The 20,788-nt window shown below is 39.6% G+C and overlaps 1 protein-coding gene across 9 annotated transcripts in view; it reads right to left on the minus strand.

The window, feature by feature from the left end:
* Positions 1 to 20,788, minus strand: part of MBD5 (methyl-CpG binding domain protein 5) — a 136,686-nt gene that overhangs the window by 47,660 nt on the left and 68,238 nt on the right. For 7 of the 9 annotated variants that reach the window (XM_030454760.1, XM_030454761.1, XM_030454759.1 and 4 more), the window contains 3 exons: positions 12,578 to 12,713; positions 8,441 to 8,621; positions 2,726 to 2,783 (listed from right to left, as the gene is read on the minus strand). The gene's annotated coding sequence lies outside the window, so the exon portion shown is untranslated. The remainder of the gene's footprint in view (positions 1 to 2,725; positions 2,784 to 8,440; positions 8,622 to 12,577; positions 12,714 to 20,788) is intronic. The other 2 variants (XM_030454763.1, XM_030454757.1) reach the window with 1 other exon arrangement.

Consider the following 20,788-nt stretch of genomic DNA (forward strand, 5'->3'; position numbering starts at 1 on the left):
ACAGCCTCCTTTCAGGTAGTTGTAGACAGCAATGAGGTCTCCCCTGAGCCTCCTCTTCTTCAGGCTGAACAGCCCCAGCTCTCTCAGCCTCTCCTCATAGGGCCTGTGCTCGAGTCCCTTCACCAGCCTGGTTGCCCTCCTTTGGACCTGTTCCAGGACCTCTACATCCTTCTTAAACTGAGGGGCCCAGAACTGGACACAGTACTCGAGGTGTGGCCTCACCAGTGCTGAGCACAGGGGCAGAATCACCTCCCTGGACCTGCTGGTGACGCTGTTCCTGATACAGGCCAGGATGCCATTGGCCTTCTTGGCCACCTGGGCACACTGCTGGCTCATGTTCAGCTTCCTGGCAATCCAGACTCCCAGGTCCCTTTCTGCCACTCTGTGCCCAGCCTGGAGCTCCCCATGGGGTTGTTGTGGCCAAAGTGCAGGACCCGGCACTTGGAATGTTGAACCTCATCCCATTGGGATCAGCCCAACTCTCCAGTCTGTCCAGGTCCCTCTGCAGAGCCCTCCTGCCTTCAAGTTGGTCCACACTTCCTCCCAGCTTGGTGTCATCTGTGAATTTGCTGATGATGGACTCAATCCCCTCATCTAAATCATCAATGAAGATATTGAACAGAAGGGCCCAACACTGATCCCTGGGGGACACCACTAGTGACCGGCCGCCAACTGGATGCAGCCCCGTTCAGCACCACTCTCTGGGCCCGTTCCAGCCAGTTCCTAACCCAGCACAGGGTGCTCCTGTCCAAGCTGTGGGCTGACAGCATTTTGGTTTTCTTGATGTAATGCTTTTCCAGAAGTTAGCATTTTGGAACAAGCATGAGCAGACCTTAATTCTTGGTGGTTTCAAGTATCATTCCTGGTTATAACACTGAAACCTCTTTACATTGAGACTGTTAGCTCTGGAGGGAACTACCAAGCTCCAGAAGAGTCTATCAGGGAAGGTTACACCATGACTCTGTATCAAGAAAAAAAGATAAATGTAATATGGGAGAGAAAAAGCAACCTGTGCCTACAAGAGAGAATTCAGACCTTCCAAGACCAACAGAGGAGGCAATTAAAACAGAAAAATCTGCTTTGTCATAGTGGGATTGTTCTTGCTAACCTAACACACAGATTAGGGGGAAGATGATGACTGCAGACATTGATATTTGTCACAAAAAGTGATGAGGAAGTTAAAGTTAACATCAATTTAAAAACAACAGAGAGATTACTATGAAATGATTAAGCTATAAATATTTTAAAGTTTAAGACCAAAGTTAAGGCTCCAAGCAGATGAATAAGCAAATAAACCTCTTTCAGTTCTCATGTTTCATTCCATTCTCATGTTTCAGGCTTCCAAAAATGCAAAATAATTAAATATATTTTTGTAATGGTTTTATAATGAAGATGGTATGAATTTCAGGAACATCTGATACAGAATGCTCTTAAGGTATTTAGTAAACAGATGCAGAACATAAATAGGTAATAACTAGCTGTATGTGTATGTGTTGACTTTTAGCTGACAGCTTTGCTGTACATTATTGACCTACCAGCTACTTGGGAAATACAAATCTGTGAAACAAAAAAGTTAATTTTCAAAGAAAAAAAATATTTAAATGTAACTATTTCAAAACCTAAACATGAAAACTTAAGATTTTAGACATGCAGTTAAAAAACAGGGGAAAAAAACCAAAAAAAGCAGATTGCTGGAACCATAGTGAATGGCTCCAAGCTGCTGGTGCAAAAACTACCAGATTATCCCTGGATCTCCAGTAACTGGGCTCTGCAGTATGAAGAATTAGGCAATAAATGGTAAAAATTAATATCAAACTCCCATACCTTCAAGGCAGAGGCCTCAATAAACTATCTAAACCTCCTTTGTATTAGCCACCTGAAGTTCAGGACACAGCAAATTTAAAATCATTTGAATAATTCAGATTCAGTTTCTGTGCAAGAGAATGTCAGAAACATAGTAGGATTGCAAATTAAACCTGTAAATTATGCTTTTGTGCCAAAGTCATGTCACATGGCTGCACTATTTTTAGTCACAGGGAATTTTTTTTTTTTCTCCAAGTGCTATTTTTTAAATTGTTTACTGAATTATGTATCTCTACTCAGCAATTTCCCTCATGAAAATACTCTTAAGATATGAAAAAAATATGACAAGGTAGAAATCAGCATTTCAGACACCTTAATGCAAACTCTACAGCCTTTTCTGGCACCAGTGTAATAGTGCTTGAGAGCCTGGGCTGCCTCCTGAAATCTGGTGTGCTACAAACCTGTGCAATATGACAGATAAATTAGGAGATTTTTAGTCCTTGATTTTAAGTGCTAGACTAAAAAAACTTGTAAGTATTTGGTGAATTTGGCTTTGCTGTTTTATTTAAGAGAAGGAGAGTCCTCTCTGTTTTCTAAAACAGGACTCAGCAGTTCAAGGATATTTAAAAATCCTTTTTCACACCATGAAACTGATGACAAATATTTCTTTCTTGATACACCAGAGATCCACTCATTGTAAGGTTCATAATTTTTTAATTTCTTTCTCTACTCACACTGGTCTGAGACATCTGTTTTATGACTACATTTAAAAATAATTTACTGTGCCCTCCTATTCAAATTTCACATTTGGTTTGGGTTTTAAGGCATATGAAATAAATATTGCAAATATAAAGTATTTTTTTTACATAGTAATTAACAGTAGGGCACAGGATTTAAAAAAAAAAAAAAAAAAAAGCCTGACCTTTTTCCTCATTAAGCATTAGATTGGAGGTGGTTATGTTCATCTTGTTCATTCCAAGCTGAAAAGCAAAGAATCAGTTGAAAGAGAAGATAAGCAATAGCAAGCAACACAGTCCAGTATGATCTTAAGATTTCAATAAAGTTATTCTTAATAATTTCTTCATATTTATTAACCCTGAATCAGAGAGATCTCTTGGAGTATTATTTCTCCATTGGATCTCTGCAATAAATAGCTGTCCCCACATTCTGGCTTGTACACACTGTGTTTCTATAAAGCATCATGAGCACAGCAAAATAATCTTAATATTTAAGAAAATGCTAGTGTAGAAGCAGTTTCTTTTTTAAAAATTGACTCAAGTTTAACCTGTAGTCCAGCAACAAAGATGATGAAGTTCTTGACTGTAAGGATGCCACTAATTTCAAATAGGATTTTGTGCTTGATGAGTGAAAAACCTTTTTCCAGTGTTTTTTCACTCAGAAATTTACTTTTAAGCAAGCTGAGGTATTTTTAGCCTCCTGAGTGAGGTACATGGAGTCTGTATATTTTGGGGTTGAATTTTTATATGACAATTATCAGATGTATTCACACTGACACCTTTGCAAGGCTAAATTTCATTGTCCAATAAACTGTGAAGACTGCAGTCTGGCTCCTGGAAAATGAAACATTTGTTTTTAAGATATTAAAAAGCATTCCATCCTCTGCTTTGGTACAGGGGTTGTAAAACTCTCCTTGAAGGTGCTTTGCCATTGAAACACAACATGGTTAAGTTTAATGGAGAGCAAGATGGTACCTGGTAACAATGCTCAAGTCTGTCCTGCCAAGCATCCCTGCTCTCTATAAAACCTGATTTTATTGCAGATGCAATAGACTGCACAGACCCTAGGCTAGACAAAAAAGGTCTGATTCTCTTCAGAAAGAACTAAACAAAAGGGTGAATCACATTCAAGCTTGACAAATAAAAAGAGAATTGCATCAGTTCCTCAAAGCAGAGAAAAGAAAAATGAGAGTAAGGACCCCAGGCACCCAGAAATTAAAAGCATGTGACCCTCTAAGGATGCAGCACATCCAGGAGTTTAAGAACAAAGATGAGAATGTAGAAAATACAATCCCCAAATACAACATGTTGTGCCAGATCCTAAGCTAAAACTCAAACAGCTCTTTCTTTTCTGATCAGGCTTGAAATCCATCTCTGGAAAGGCAGAGGGTAGGTATTTAATACAGATATTTAGCACTTTTTTGGCACCATGCTCCCAAAAGTGAGCTGCTGGAAAAAATGTAGGCAAAGAACCATGTAGTCAGCTCTTCCTCACAACATACTTAAAGCTTGATCAAAGGAAATTCATTTAGTAACACAAATATATCTTGTCACATAAAAACCTCCATAAACAAAGCTCTTAGTGTTATGAACAAATGCCATGAACTTTTGGCAGAAAAATCTCAGAAATAGGAATTCAAGCTTCAGACAGGTATGATAGCTTCCCACATTTGGTTTGCACATATTTATTTCATATGCTACACTTCAGCCTGTCCTCTCTATGGCAGGATGAATCCAGGGAAATCAGAGGCAACCTTCCAAAGGCTGCTGAACCTGAATTTTACTCCATTTCCAATAAAAGCATTTTTTCATAGAATCATAGAATCATGGAATTGGCTGGGTTGAAAGGGACCTCAGAGCTCATCAAGTCCAACCCTTGATCCACTCCCCTCGTGGTTCCCAGCCCATGGCACTCAGTGCCACATCCAGGCTCTTTGGAAAGATCTCCAGACACGGAGAATCCACTACTTCCCTGGGCAGCCCATTCCAATGCCTGATCACCCTCTCCAGAAAGAAATTCTTTCTCATCTCCAACCTAAACCTCCCCTGGCACAACTTGAGACCCTGCCCTCTTGTCTTGCTGTGAGTTGCCTGGGAAAAGAGCCCAACCCCCCCCTGGCTCCAACCTCCTTTCAGGGAGTTGGAGAGAGTGATGAGGTCTCCCCTGAGCCTCCTCTTCTCCAGCCTCAACACCCCCAGCTCCCTCAGCCCTTCCTCACAGGAATTCTGCTGGATCCCTTCACAGCCTCCTTGCTCTTCTCTGGACCTGCTCCAGCACCTCAATCTCCTTCCTGAGCTGAGGGGCCCAGAACTGGACACAGGACTCAAGCTGTGGCCTCACCAGGGCTGAGCACAGGGGCAGAATCCCTTCCCTGGACCTGCTGGCCACGCTGTTCCTGAGCCAGCCCAGGATGCCACTGGCCTTCTTGGCCACCTGGGCACACTGCTGGCTCCTGTTCAGCTTCCTGGCAATCCAGACTCCCAGGTCCCTTTCTGCCACTCTGTGCCCAGCCTGGAGCTCCCCATGGGGTTGTTGTGGCCAAAGTGCAGGACCCGGCACTTGGAATGTTGAACCTCATCCCCTTGGGATCATCCCAACTCTCCAGTCTCTCCAGGTCCCTCTGCAGAGCCCTCCTGCCTTCCAGCTGATCCACACTCCCCCCAGCTTGGTGTCATCTGTGAATTTGCTGATGATGGACTCAATCCCCTCATCTAAATCATCAATGAAGATATTGAACAGCACTGGGCCCAACACTGATCCCTGGGGGACACCACAGCCGCCATTTTGATGCAGCCCCGTTCAGCACCACTCTCTGGGCCCGTTCCAGCCAGTTCCTAACCCAGCACAGAGTGCTCCTGTCCAAGCTGTGGGCTGACAGTTTCTTCAGGAGGACGCTGTGGGAGACGGTGTCAAAGGCTTTGCTGAAGTCCAGGTAGACAAAGCATTTCAAAGCATTTCAAAGTATTTTGTTTAAAGAAAAAGGTCCTTTGGGTCATTTTTTTTTGGTAATGAGGCTGCCATACAGAAAGACCTTAAATATCACATACCTTAATCTGAAGTGTATCATTAGATACAGAAAAAAGTTTGCAGGGAACCAAAACAAAGCTAATCCCACCTGGAATCTGACAGAATTACAGAAACTAAGGATCTGCAGAGGGATCTCAGGAGAAGAATCTGCTCAGCCCAGTGCCAGTGATGTCAGCTCAAAATCAACATCACAGCTGAAAGTTGCTTCTCTAGCCATTTAAAAAGAAAATATTCCTACCATGGATTTCATGACACTTATAGATAAAATATCCCAGTTTTTCAGCCACATCTACAGTCAGATACGAGGTAAACCAGAAAAGCTTGGACTGGTTTTCTCTTTACCTCTCCTGAATTAAACTTTGTGCAAATTAAACTTGGTTAGTTTAAAAAAAAAAACCAAATCTACAGAAAAACTGCCACCATTGCCTTTATAAAAACCTCATCTTTTTAAAGCCTTATGCCCATCCTGGTGTTCTCTTTTTTCCTAGCATAAACAAACCCAATCCTTTCAGCTGTTCTTTAACAGTCCTGCTTTCTAAATCTGTCACTAGCTTGTTTCTCTGCTTTGCCTTCTTCTGGCTAACATACATTTTCTCTAAAGGGCAGTGTTAAATCCTGAAAATAAAACCCCCACATTCTACCTCAGGTCTCCCTAGCAGTGAACACACACCAAGTCCTGGGTCAGACATTGTCACTTTATGGTTTGTAAAAATTCTCAGCACTCTAGGAATGAAAAATTTTTTTTTTCTTTCTTTCTTTTCCCAACCTCCCTCCCCCAAGCTTTCCAATTGTCTTCCTCTTATGAAAGGAACACACAACAAAACCCTTTCCAGAAACTCTGGAGTTATTATTTTTCATGTTTTTTCTCAAGCAAAACATGAGTGCAGAAATAAAAAACCATTTTTAAGGAGGGATGAGATCCTTATGGAAGGAGACGCAGAAGAAAAGAAGGTGAGGGGGAGAACTTAGTGCTAACATCTAGTTAAGGAGAAAACAGAGCCAGAATCTCCTCTGATGTCCAGAGACAAAAAGCAGACACATAAGCAACCTGGAAAGTTTTGGATATGGAATAGGAAACTTGAGGCTTGGGGGGATCTTGGCAATGCAGATGAATAACAGAAAGAAGGGTGCAAAGAAACTGGAGCCAGACTTCTCACTGGGGTAATGGGCACAGCTGGGAAGACAGGAGGATCTGTCTGAACAGGAGGAAACACTTGTTTTGCTGTGAGGGTGACAGAACACTGGCAGATGTTGCCCAGAGAGGTGATGTTCATCCATGGAAATACTAAAAAAACCTGCTAGGACATGATTTTGGCAACCCTGCTTGAATTGAGGGGTTGGACAAGGTGCCCTCCAGAGATCCCTTCTAACCTCAGCCATTCTGAGGGACCTCCAGATGTCCCTTCCATGACAAGTCTGTCCCACGCCATCCCCAGCTACTTCCACAGAAGCCACCAGAGAGTGCATCAATAAAACAAGTGTATGCACCTTTTTTCAAGCATTATGGAAAAAGTATCCACTTACACACTCAACAATTCCCTTCTCACAATTCAGGCTTTCCTACAAACACTTGCCTTAGCATCTGCTTGCATCACAGATTCCCCAAATTCAACCACAACATGAGAATAACATTCTCCTTGGAATGCCATGAAACCCCAAAGCCTGCTTTCAAGAATTTAGAATGTTAAGGATGGAAGCCAGAAAAAAAAAAAAAAGAAGTATTTCTAAATATAGCCCCAACATTAGGTCCCACAGGTACAACTTAGAAATGCAAAGGAAAATGTCTCAAAAGGTCTTCCAAATTTTCATAAAATCCTCCTAAAGGAGACTGCTCCCTCTCTTCTGAAAGGGAGAGCCCTCTAAAAAATAGGTTCAAAATGAGTTGTGAACACCAAGTATTCTGTGAGAACACTATCCAGTTGGTTTCAGAGGTGATCAGACAGAATTCTGTATTTTCTCTGAAGAAGAAAGCACTGAGAAGAACAAAAATCTACCAGTGTGTTAAAAAGCCTTATTTTGAAGCAAGGAATATAATTTACTGCATTGACTCATTAAGGTGTCCAAACAATCTATTGTAGACTATCATAATTTGATTTAAAAATAAAAACATACACATTCCTTCAACTGGGGCACTTCAGATTAGGGATCTCTTCAGTCTTTTCTGGAAGGATTTAAAAAAGCTTTGGAGAAATCTTAAAGCTATGGAATTAGCTTGGTATTTATAGCTCAGTTTCCTAGTGTGTTCTTTGAGCTTCCTAGGACGTTCTTTTTCTCCATCTGCTGGTTGTTGACATGGTATAACCTTATATTTTGATGATGAAAATGTATAAGAGTAGAAGCATTCATTTTGCATTTTATTGTGAAGTCCTGGCTTCCTTACAGGGCAAGGCAGCTCCACTTTGCTACTCCAATATAATCTAGGTCAAGAATGGTGCTGAATATTTTCTGATACAGATAAACTGGAGTTCTGTTGCTTAATTATGTCAAAATATATTACTACCAATTATGACTAATACTCCATATGAATCACACTGTCACAAAATGGTAATTTTCTTACCACCAAAATACTGTCCTTCATATGCTGTACCAACACAATCTGTAAAATCTAGGTCAAGAATGCTTTTTTCTTCTTTGTTCTGGTATCAGAAAGGTCCACATAAGGTTGCACTGTCTCTCTTGTACAAGGTTATGAATTGCTAAATTGTTTACTCTTCTACTTCAGCACCATTAACTGTTGAAGGTGTCTGCTTCCTTAAAGTTGGCTCCAATCTTTCTGTATTTCTGCAACAATCCTTACTACCACAGCATAAACCTCCTAAAACCAGAGGTTTCTCAGCCTAATCAGTGCAGTGATTTCCTTCTGAGTACTCACCTACATTACTCCTCATGGTCTTGCTGGGGGATCTTCAGACTTCTTAAAATTCTTGATGCACTTTCAGGTTTGCTTTAGACAGTCTCCTGTTTAGATCTTGATAATGGGCTATGTCCATTGAGGCTGGCTCCTTCTCTTACTACACCCCTCATCTGAGGAACTCCTGCACCCCACGTTACATCTGTTGAGAGAGTTACATTATTTCAATTAATTTATTTTAATCAATGAGTCAAACTTTTTTTATTTCACTTTTCCTGATTGCTTGCTAAGCCCTTATCCAATTACTTCATAGCACAAACCGTAATAAACTACTTTTAAAGAGGGTAGGATGGTGTTGAACTGATTAAAATATATATTTTAATATATATTTTACCTTTTTATATATTACCTTTTACTACATTAAGGTGGTTCACTGTCCAGAAGAATGAGTAGATTTCTATAAAAATGAGTATATGGACTTTTTGATGGAACATACATTCAAGTCACTTCTTCAGACAACTTGAGCTTTGCTAATGCAAACTAAGAACTTTCAAAAAAGTTTAGGCTTTGAAGAGTTAGGATGCTGGCAATGGCCTTGGTGATGTCAAAGGTTCCTCCTGTGCTGGTGGCCACCAACATCTGCCTGGTGTCCTGCCATTCCCTTTAGAGTCACCACCATGAGGGACCTGGAGCCCTGGACTGCTCAGAGGGAGCTGGGCTGTGCCAGCTTCAATTCCTCTGACACTGAGAGGAGTGAACAGTCTGGCAGGATTTTAAGTCAATTAATTAGTTCTTTTAGAGGTGAAATGGATTGGAGCTCATTAGGTTAAAGGCATATCCAAATGAGTTAATGTAGGCCTTCAAAGTATTGTACCTGAAAGCCTGAGGACTCTGTTAGGGCACAGATAGGAATTAGACATTTAACAAAGTCAGAATTATTTGGGGTTATTCCTTTTTTTAATAATTATTAAAATAGATGTACCATAGCCAATGGATGCTTTCTGAGTCCTACACAAAGTCTAGTGCATTTGTTCTGATTTACAGCTCACATATTTGAAATATCTTTTAAAGCCATGTGTCACCATAACAAAGGTCTTGGGTGAAGTTAAATCCATCTCCCCTAACAGCAAACACACTGAGACAAAATGGGAACAAGATTTTCAGGTAAGACAAAAAACCAGGGTAGAAGCACATAACATTGCCTGCAAACACCAAATTCAGTATTTACCATGGTTGTTGGCTAAGTTTATACACAAAAATCTTTTTGCTTTCTTGAATGACCTCCTGTTCTGCTTTCATTGACTTTATCAGTACCACTAATTTAACTAAGTTAACTAATTTAACTAATTTAATTGAGTTATCTGTTGGTCAGCTTTTCAATATAAAGGCAAAATTGGGACTCAGAATTTTGTAACACTGGCTAGCAGAGAGTCTTGGCTGTTTCAGACTGCATTTACCCACTCAGTAGAAGCTTTCAGCAAACAGTTTTTTCATATGCAAACTCCTTAAAAGAAAAATGAACTTGCTGAAGTTCTTCCCCAACCAATGTCACTTTGAAAATTATGTCCCTACAAAATGATGAATGTGTATATAGATTTTGGGAAAGCACTCTGTGTTTAATGCTTCTGAACACTACAGGGCTTACTTGTTCTTAATACTGAATGTTTTTCTGTATCTAAGAACACTAACAAGGTACATCCAGTCTATAGATATTATTAAAGTAAGAAATAATAGAACATTTGTAAGAACAAACAGTATTATTGTTATTAGTGAAGTAAAGCTTCTTCCCCTTAGTTGAAAGAATCTATATGGCTGCTTTTTAGCAGGTGAAAATTGGGGTATTGGGAGGACAGAGGTGCAGTGAAGGTTACTGACAATAAAGTACTCTGAAAGGAGAAGGATACAAATGTCAGGGAGCTGGAGACATGTGGAATTTTCTCCAGTGAAGCATCCACAAGTCCCCCAAAGTTGAGCCTTAGTTATTAGCTTCAGCTTAGAGAAACTGAATGCCACCCCACAAATTTTAAATCTTAAAATCAAACATATAAAGGTTGGAATTAAACATAAGAGCTTCTGCTTCAATCACAGAAATGACAGAAATTTTCAACTTGTTTCTGCATGAAACAATTTCAAAGCTGCATGAAACATTTCAAAGAATAAACCTTTTAAAATAGGTTATCCATAAAACTCTAGATAAATAAAAATATGTGGATTTACAACATGGCTTATCTTTACAGTACCAAAACAAATGGAAAGATGGTACAAACTACCATTAAACAATTTGCATACTAATATGTTTTAGATTGTAATTTCACTATAGATATTACATTCTTCAGATAAAATGATTTATTTATGCTTAAACACTTTGAAAGGTATTGATAAGAGACATTTTTATGAAGAAATTCCCTTGAGCATATAATGCTAATCACAGCAAACACTGTAAAACTAATTTACTGGAAACAATCTCAATAGATGGATGAAATAGCCCAAGAATGAAACCTAAGACATCCTAGAGCTTAAAATAATGAGGTCATGTGGACAACACTAAGGCCTGAAGTAGCATCAGTAAAAGAAGCTTCTAATCAAGGCTTCAAAAAATCTACAGGAAAGTAATACCAAAATGAATTCAAACAAATACCCTGATTTCAACTTAAAATGTCTAAATAAAATAATAATGATAAACTGATGAAAAAGAATTGTCCAGCCAGAGCATAGAAAAAGGGAAATGAAAACTAAGATGAAATTAAAGCTTCTGTTGGAAAAGCAGACATCACCTGAATTATGCATATGCCATTTACAAACTTACCAGCATCAAAATACCAGCACCAGAGACACAGATGGCCTCAGAGTAGAGGTTTGCAAATACTGAGCAGAGAATATCAGTGATAATCAAAGGGCTCCCACCTGGCACTGGATTTTTGTAACTAATTCAAAAGGTTCTGCATTGCTTTTCCCCTCTTGTAAGTCTTGTGCTCAGTCTCCTCCTAACCAACCTTCCTCTCTGCCACTGCATCTGAGGAACTACCAGGTTTTGGGATAAAGAATTAGAAATACTTGTTTGTAAAAAAAAAAAAAAATTGACTTCTTTTCAATTAAAAAAGGGACACAAGACTGAAAAAAGCACTTAAGAGTTGAGAATTCTGATATTTAATGTAAGAAGGTGATTGCCACAGACTGTCCCAGCTGTTATTAAATAACACTTCATGAAGAGAGGAGTTTATCATTCAGAGATAAGTACAGAACTTACACATGGACTACAATATGTTTATTTTTCAACTGCATACATATCCATAACAATAAACTTCCCAACCAGTTCCCACCAAGTTGCAGGAATCTAATGGGGAATGTATTTCTGGGGAAGAGATATCTGTTTTTTCAGTGCCTGTGCTGTCCCATTTGCTTTGTGAGCTTTCTATTTACATAACAAGTCTGTGCTAACAGATTAAAAAAATCCTGTCTCCATCTAATCTCTTCAGATGGATACAATATTCTTCCAACTATGGTCTTTGATGTATCTAAAATTAAAAGATATTTTGCTTCTCATAGGAAAAAAATGGAAAATACCATGAAATGATCTTCCAGAAACAAAAACAATCTCAGTAATTTTTCAATTGTGTGCTGTCACAAATGAATAGTGAAAGACAATGGCAGCCAGCCAGTTCCTTTCTTTTTCTTCAGGTAGGTTTTAAATTTATTTCTTCTAAACCAATCAACCTGGTTATTGGCTGTTTCTCAGGCTATCCTTCCCATATAACCTACAGCATAACTGAAAAGTGTTCTTGCTAAAAAGTATATTCCAAATCAGAGCTAGGGAATAAAGAAAAAAAAAAAGCAAACACAGACTTGTTTACAAGTATCTAGTCTAATTTTGTCTGATTGTATTTTCAATAGTTGATATTTTTAGTTTGTTAAGTGGAAAAGTCAAACAAAACATGCATCTCCCTCCACAATCCTAAACCCAAACACAGTACCATTCATTTCTAGTGGTGGCAGTACATTACCACCAGATAACCACCACAACCTAGAACATCAAACCCACCATTCTTTTCTGACATGTGAAAGAAAATAGAAGAACATATTTTAAAATTTGGAATCACTCTGTTTACTGCCCATATATGTGTGACAGGAAGCAAAAGAGCAGCAAGAGAGAGAACTCACCTCAAGCCAGGAAGACTGGGGAAGGTAATCCACCAGGTTCTGGTGGGTCTTGGAAGTTCTGGAAAGAATTAGAAGTGCTGTTTCTTCAAGTCTTTATGTTTCTTTGCCTGTTTTCTTGTGATAAAGCTGCTTCTTCCTGCAATATCATACGTGTTGTATTAAAACAAGATTTACAGAAAGACAAGCTATCAATACCTGTGCTTCATGGAGGCTTCACGGGTGCATTCACAAAAGCAAATATTGAACAAAATTGGTGAATCTCCCCAGGCACTCTCAGTAGCCAGTGAAGAAAGGAAGAGCCCAAAGAGTGACTGAAAATAAATTAACTTAATCTGATCCTAAAGAAAGCTGTATTCTGAACTGCCCTGTAGAATAAGCTCTTTTCTTCATTGACCAGAAACATTAAATCAGAAGAATTTTACTGTCTGAGGGTCAAGTCCAACTCTGGCCATATTCTGCCATGCTTTACAATCCCCCAGAATTTAAGGCTGCAGAAACAGAGCCCACACAGCTAGAGAATGGATAAAGGAGTTTTTAATGAGATATACTTGAGAAGATCTACCATTAAATTTCAGAGAACCAGAACTGTAAAAGACGCCCAGTTTGGTTATTTATATCTAATTTAAATACACACCTCTAAATATAGACACTCACAAACATATATGTCAAATAAAATAACCCCCCCTCCAAAGTAGCTTAGATACCACTGAAAGTAGATTTTAGACTTGTAGGTATTTTTCCCTAAAATGCCTTGTAGATTTTTTTTTCCCCTAAAGCCAACACAACTCCAAGTAATTTTGTGACTGGAACATGGCATGGCAAATCATGAAGTCAGCCTAACCAGAGCCTTGTATTGACTTTTACATTTATAAGCACTTGGGGAAAGTATCTTTGCTTGATTATGCTTGGAATAACTGCAGGGATCATAGGATTTTCAGTTGGCAGAGCTGGAACCTCCATCAATCCAGAAGACCTGGTTTAAATCAGGGCTCTGTCAGCTTCTCAGTGGAAAGCTTCTCAACTATGGGGACAACAGAACTTATTTTATTTTTTTCTTACTTCCTCATTTTCCTGGAACTTGGGACTGTTCTTCAAGAGGCAATTCCTGAGGTGTAGCCCCTTGCTCAGGTTGGAGGCACAACTCAAACCTCTGCCAGAGGCTCCTGCAGTTGGATGCTCCCTCTCCTCTGCAGAGGCAAATGCTGCTCCAGTGCATCAGATAAGGGAGCAGATTTGTGTATTTTTGCTGGATTAGTCTTAACCTAGATCAGTTCCCTAATCTCTGTGGCTGGAGGAATGCTTGTGCTGGACTAGATGCTGAGGAAGGAGTGGCACATGTACAGGAATGAGGTGGAAAGAGCAGCATTTGGCTCATGTCAGTCCAAAGTGCTCAGGAAATCCAGTATGTTTGTTCATTTATTTTAGAGTGCTGCACGACTGAAATTATCTCCTCATCTCCTATTTTTTTTTCCACAGGAGGATTGTTTAAATAAAAGTAATATTTAGCTGTCAACGTATGATCCTCATTCTAAATTTAAACTGCTGTAACACCAAAGAGCAGTTAGGCATCTCTAAAAAAAAAAAAGCTGAATACCTGACTAAGGTCATCATAAAGCTGTTGGAAACAACAATCTTCCTGACTGATTAAAATTCACATCTATTGCCTGAATGTTTGCCAGGGATCTGGAGAAAATGTAGTTAAAACGTAACAGATGAGACCAGAAAACAAAAAGGAAATATCCTAAAATACCTTTGCATGAAGATATGGCCTTGGTCAAGTCCTTCTGTATGCCAACAAGTTGGCCACATTAATATAACTTCAAAAATGCTTTTTAAGTGCTTAACAACACAATCTACCACGTGGAAAACATTAAAGCTAAAAGAAATAGAATAACAACTGGCAGGTCTTTCAGAGAAGCTAATTTAAAAATTAGCTAGAGCTCCAAGGCTAACATACTAACACATTTCTTTCCTTATGTGCTACATAGCTCCAAGGCTAACATACTAACATATTTGTTTTACGTATGTGATATATTGCTATAAGGCTAACTTACTAACATTCTTCACAGATTTGGCAACTGAGTCATTTGAGTGGCTGTAGCTTTGAACTAAGAAGACGTACGAAGGGATACTATTTTTTTTTTCACCAGTTATAGCAAAAAAAAAAAAAAAAAGAAAAAAAAAAGGAGTTTTAATTTCCAAGAAGAGAAAATCAGAGCCATCAATTCAGCCAATAATCTCAACCCTATAAATCCTGCATATCTGATACTTTCATAAAGCAAGTGACAAGTACTAATAATACATCTTACAGCCATGAAAAGACTTTTATTTTATAAAAAGCCTTGGTTTTGACAGGAAAGGTGCACCTACTATTCAGAAACTGCACACATGCAATCTTCACCCAGCAATTTAAAAACGGAGCAAAAACAATCAAATTGACAAATAGATCAGTTTCCCACTATAAAGAAAATCACTCCCATGTACAGCCCTGGGTAATAAAGAGGTAAGCACAGTGCAGGCCCATGTACCATAGCACTCAGCTCCCCTAACTGCTGGTTGCTATGGCAAGCATTTGCCTGTATTTTGTACATTAAACAGTAATATGCTTTTTGCTTCCCTGTTCTTGGTATTTTGATGAAGTTCATACTGGAGATTTGGGTCTGTGAGGTATGGGAATTAAAGGTTCCTTCAAATAATCATGGATTCCAGTTTCTTCTGGTTTTGCAAAAAGACCTTAGAATGAAAAAGGAATGATTTAAAAATTATTTTCACTCAACTGTAACACCACGTTTAAAAAACTTGTGGTTTATTTCCATTAGTACTTTGCATACCTGTTATATACTCACTTCTGTTTTCTAGCTCACAATGGAAATGTAATCTACATTTCTCTTTCACTGATCTTTAACACAGAGATAACTAAAACTGATGAGAAGTGAGATGATAAACAAATTATTTTAGTTCTGTACAATATCAACTTGTTTTTCCCCTTTATTTTCCTGAGCAAGTGTTGTTAGAGGTACAAAAAACCACATTAATAAAAAACTTCTTTAGTCATTATTTCAGTGAACTGCCAAATAACAATTCATGTCTGGAGTTGTCTCTACCCAAAAGCAGTGGCATTGCAAACAGTGCAGAAGAGCCAGATGTCAATGCAAGAGAGGACCATGTTAATCCATTTTCTTCTTGATTTGTATAGCTAACAGAAAGCCTTAACATGCAAAATAAAAATAAAAATTGATAAAATTACCCAAACAGGAGAGAGAAGCAATCCTCTTTCCAGCCCAGGTGTCCCCACCTGCAAACTCTGCTGTCCTCCACTGGCAGAAACACCCACAAGAAAACTTGCTGAGAGTCACACACCTTTCTTATTTGATAAGACAAAAAAGAAATCTTTCTTTTGATGGGAACCTTGCTTCCAGTACCACCAATTGCACAAGGAAAACCAGAATGAATAGGTGGCTTGGTTTCTTTGCTGCACCATATCTTGCCATCAGAAACTAATGAAGAGAATTTGTCAGGGAGGTCAGTAGTCCTGGATTATGACTTTTAACCTCTCCTGGACTTGGTGATGCAGATGACTTGTAGAAACAAACTCTCAAAAGCACCCTTACAAGTTGCATCAAGGCCAAATGCTTTTTTTTTTTTTTAATTAGCACACATCCTTTTTGTAAAGCTTGACAGGGATGAAACAGGGGACACACATGAAGACAGCTGACCCAAGCTTTCCTCCTGCCCAACTCTCCTGCTGTTCCTGTGCTTCCACCCCATGTTGGAGCTCTTCTTTGACAGATAAGGTCTATCTCAACTCATCAGTTATGATTCAGATTATTTTATAGAAAAATATTTGTGTGACACCAAGATTGGATGCTTTTCCATTCCTCTAAACATGGCGTAAGCAGCTGAAACACCCTACAGATATTTGAAGAAATATACTAACAGCACAGGCAGCAGAAGAAAAGGACACCTAGACTTCAAGATTGAGCTGTAATCCAAATCCTCCAACTCATCAGGAAAGGAGAAACTTAATGCAGCAATCACACCAACAGTTTATATTTTTGCCCCATGAAATTTTATCATCACATCATCAAGTTCCTTCTTTTAGACATGACATTATGCCATTGTTTAAAAGCCAGTCCTTCAAAAAGAAAACAACATGAACTTTTCTAAACAACGGCATTTCTTCTTTAAAAATTCTTGGCACAAGTCTCCAGAACTGGTAAATCCTGAGTATTTTCAATGTTCATGTAGGCCAAATGCTGCCAGGGCAGGTGATGTGAGGAGGACTCAGTGCCTGCCACCCACCACTTTATGCATCAATATTTCTCTGGTCTTGACTCAGGTTACAACCAATGCTGGGGGCACAGAAATCCATTTTCTGCTTCATCTGAAATGCCACATTGTACACCTGGAGTTTACATAGAAAGGGATCATCCCACCAAGGCACAGGAACACCTGCATCACATATAAATGTTATTTTCATTGTTAGTGCTCAGGTATGAGTTAACTGGAAACTCTTGGAGAAGCTAGGACAAAAAAGAAGGGGAAAAAAGTAAAGGTTGTTGCTCCAGAATCCTTTCATCACTACCCTTTTAAAAGAGGAATTACTTTAAGGAAGGTCAAGAAGCAGCTTCCCTCACTGCTGACAACCAGTGCTTCCAATGTGGTGAATTTTACTCTTTTCTTACTTAATGCTGTGGCCAACTTCATCCCCAGAGCACTCACACTTCTCATAACCTTTGCTGCCATCACCCCTCTGTGGTTACAGGGTGGGGATCTCCCCATAAAATGATAACCAAATTTATCTTACACACAGAGCTCATTACTCAGTCCCTACATAGGTTTTTAGGTGTTGCTATGCTCCAGAAAAGCCCAGGCAGTGTGTCCCACAGCAAGGATCCTGTCTGAAGCTGGAAATGCTGAGAAAGTTGAAAATAAGCTAAAATAGTGAAGGAGTTTTGTTTCATTACCCAGTATGTCCCACACTGCCAGCTGAAGGCTCTCTCCTTCATCATCCAGGAATATTCATCATTGTGTTTCCTCTAAGTAGTCCTTTCAAACTGATGTTGCTGCTAATTAGTGCTGGTAATTGTCCAATTCATTCATAAAGTATCAGGATGATATTTTAATAATCCCTTGACACAAGACTCCTAAAACAGAATTCAGTTTCTGGAATTCTAATTCTATTCTTGCTAAGGTTAATAGATAGTTTCCCAGTGAGTTTAATACAATTCACATTGGATCCCCACCAAGCCTATATTGATATAAAATGCCCTACTATTTGATTCTGTTTGATCATTTAAAAAATATCAGCCTTAGTTATTCACAGATAGAGACAAAATTTTTCTAAAAATTCAGCCCAGGATTGAATGGTTTTTTGGAAAGCTTCCATAAGATTTCATGAAGTCTGTTTTTAAGATATTTCTGAGTACAGGGTGCTACATCATCAAACATTCCTCTGATTTTTAGACAGAAGTATCAGTTTATTACAGAGCAGCAGTAAGGCCAAACAGACACGTGGAATATTATTAAGCTGCTTTAATGACAAATGTGCCAAATGTCATTGGGGAAAAAAAGTACCCATCCTCTTACAAGGCTAATAAAACTCACTTCTTTGTTGCAAGGTTTTCTGAAGCCTTATGGGTTTGTGAAAAGGCCAGAGATGAGGAAAATGCTGCAGACAACAGGTTATTTATTAACATATCTAAGAACTCATTATGTCCTAACAAATTTACTAATTTGAAAGCTTTCCAGAGGCTTTCCATGTATTGATACATACCTCATGTATTGTTCTGGCCACTGCTCTGTGGTCATAAACATAATTATCCTTGCTGCAGAATCTGACAAAGCTGAATTTTTCCTTAAAACCCCAATTTGAACACCAAGCCACACTTAAATAAAAAGATATTAGTACCTATGTCATTTTTAATATCCATTTATAATAAGCACATTATATAATAGAGACAAAATACAAAAAATCCTAACCCAGGAATCAAATAAAAAGGCACAGAAAGCTGGCAGTAGAGGAAAAGGTAATTTTAACCTGATTGCTGCTAAAGGAAAAAGTTTGAATTTCTTAACCACAGAAAAGTGCTCTAGCAATAGTCTATGGCTACAGTGCACAGAACCATCTCAAGGACAATGAAAAAGCCATTCCTGAAAGTGCAAACTCCAGACTGCCCTCAGAAAGGTTACTGCAGAGCAGGTCAGCACTGCCAGAACCCTCCCAGCTTCTGACTCCAAGAATCTTGTGCTGGATGGGGAAGGAAAGCCATGGTCCTGAGGCTGGGATAAAGGGTTGTCTAGAGAAGTCATGGAGCTGGGGGGGTTCACCTTAGCTCCTCTGATTTGTTTCTGGCATAGAAGTGAAACACAAATCCTCCTGTTTGTCTCCTCTTCTCCCCCTCTGGCAGAAGCAGCCGTGATGCCTTCAGGGCTTTTTTGGGAAGTTGGTTCCTGCACTCTCACCAACAACTTCTCCACCTTCCCCTCTCCTCACCACGTTTTTCCTCATGGATCCAATCCCCCCCACCTATCAAGCAGCCAACCTGCACTTACTACAGTCCTGAAGCTCTTCCTCATCCTCTGATTGAGCCTTCTCCTAAACACATCTCTCTGGGACCCCAGCTGAACTCTGTTTTGCTACTTATCCCCCAGATATGACTCTCCATTTCTTTAGTATCTCTCTGTGGAGTCTGGTCAGGGGAAAACTTCTGCCAGTGCACTTCCTCAACCCTGCCCAACTTCAGGGAAACAGAATGAGGAAACCATGCACCTTCCCCCAGGGAGGCTTTGGATGATGTTAGAGCCAACTCCAGAGAGCTGTAAGCTGGGGGAGAGAGAGCATCACTGAGGGCTGTGGTCAGAGGTCACTTTAAGCAAGTGATGGGACAGAAGGATTTCAGTTAATAACCTCAAAAATAGACAAACCTGTCAGCTGGTATTTTGTGCATGTAAAGCAAAGCTGAGGAGGGTTCTCCTAACCCACACCTCCTCTCTGTTCCTTTGCAGGCTGGCTCTCAGCATTCCCACCACTTTCCCCTGGCCACAGACACATCCATCTCTCCATCAACATCACCAACCCCTTCCCTACAAGAACCATTTCAGTCACACAAGAATATTTCCAAGCCAATGACCACACAACCCATCAAGGTCTCACTGGCTGCTGGCCTGGGTCACTGCTCTGATTTCCTGACATCAAAAAAACCTCAGGAGGACCAAACCCAAGGCTATTTCCCAAAGCAAGATGCCACCTTGCTCCATTTAGCAAGGCTCTCAGTATTAATGAATGTGTTTTAGGGTGGTAGCAGGTAGGCTTCCTTGGGCCATGGGCATGTTTTCCACCCCCCCAGCCCAGCCTGTCTTTCTGGCAGGCTCTCTCATTGCAGTGGCTTGCAATTGAGAAAAAAAAATAAAAATATATATATATATATAAATCAAATTCAGTGATGATGATGGCAGTATTAGCTCCAGCTGACAGAGACAAAGCATGACATTAAACATCTCCTACAGCAAGCTGATCACAAGAATCATCTGATGGCAGGAAGTTAATTAGATTCTGATACTTAGCTCAATATCCTAACCAAGATATTCAAGCATGCCCTCAGCATCTGCTCAATGCCTTGGTGTAAAGCTACCAGGGAGGCAAGAAGAACCTTTGCTACACAGCTCTTAATTGCCCAAGAAAAAAAAAAGCCATTCCCAGACCATCACATAAAAGGCTACTGTTACCTCCACACTCCAAGCCAGCTGATTGACTGATTTTTAGCTTTATTTCTTTATTTATTATTTGCAGAGGATTACAACTCCTATCACCCAACTCCCATTTGAATGCAGTACTCGACAACACAGAATTCTGCAGGCTCAGGAATGATGAGTGGACAGGGGTGTGCAGCTGGTTTCTGGCTTTGGTTTGTACCCTTCCTTATGCAAAACAGAAGTGATAACTTTTATTTGACAAAATTCCATGTTGTTTTTACTCTGAGCAATTCACCCACACAGCCCAACCCTCAAAACTTAGACCTAGATGCATTTTTCTTTTTGTTCTGCATCTCCTCTATAAGCACTAAAAGAAGGGACAACAAAACCAAGCATTTAGAGTTGCCACGGTGCTTGACTGTAAATCTGCAGTAGGAATGGGTAAAACCCAGATTTTGAAAAGTTAAATACCCATCTGTTAAAGAATTCAAGACAGAAACCTATTGCAACACCAGC

This window comes from Calypte anna, chromosome 7, assembly GCF_003957555.1.
Source record: "Calypte anna isolate BGI_N300 chromosome 7, bCalAnn1_v1.p, whole genome shotgun sequence".
In the NCBI taxonomy this organism is placed as follows: Eukaryota; Metazoa; Chordata; class Aves; order Apodiformes; family Trochilidae; genus Calypte; species Calypte anna.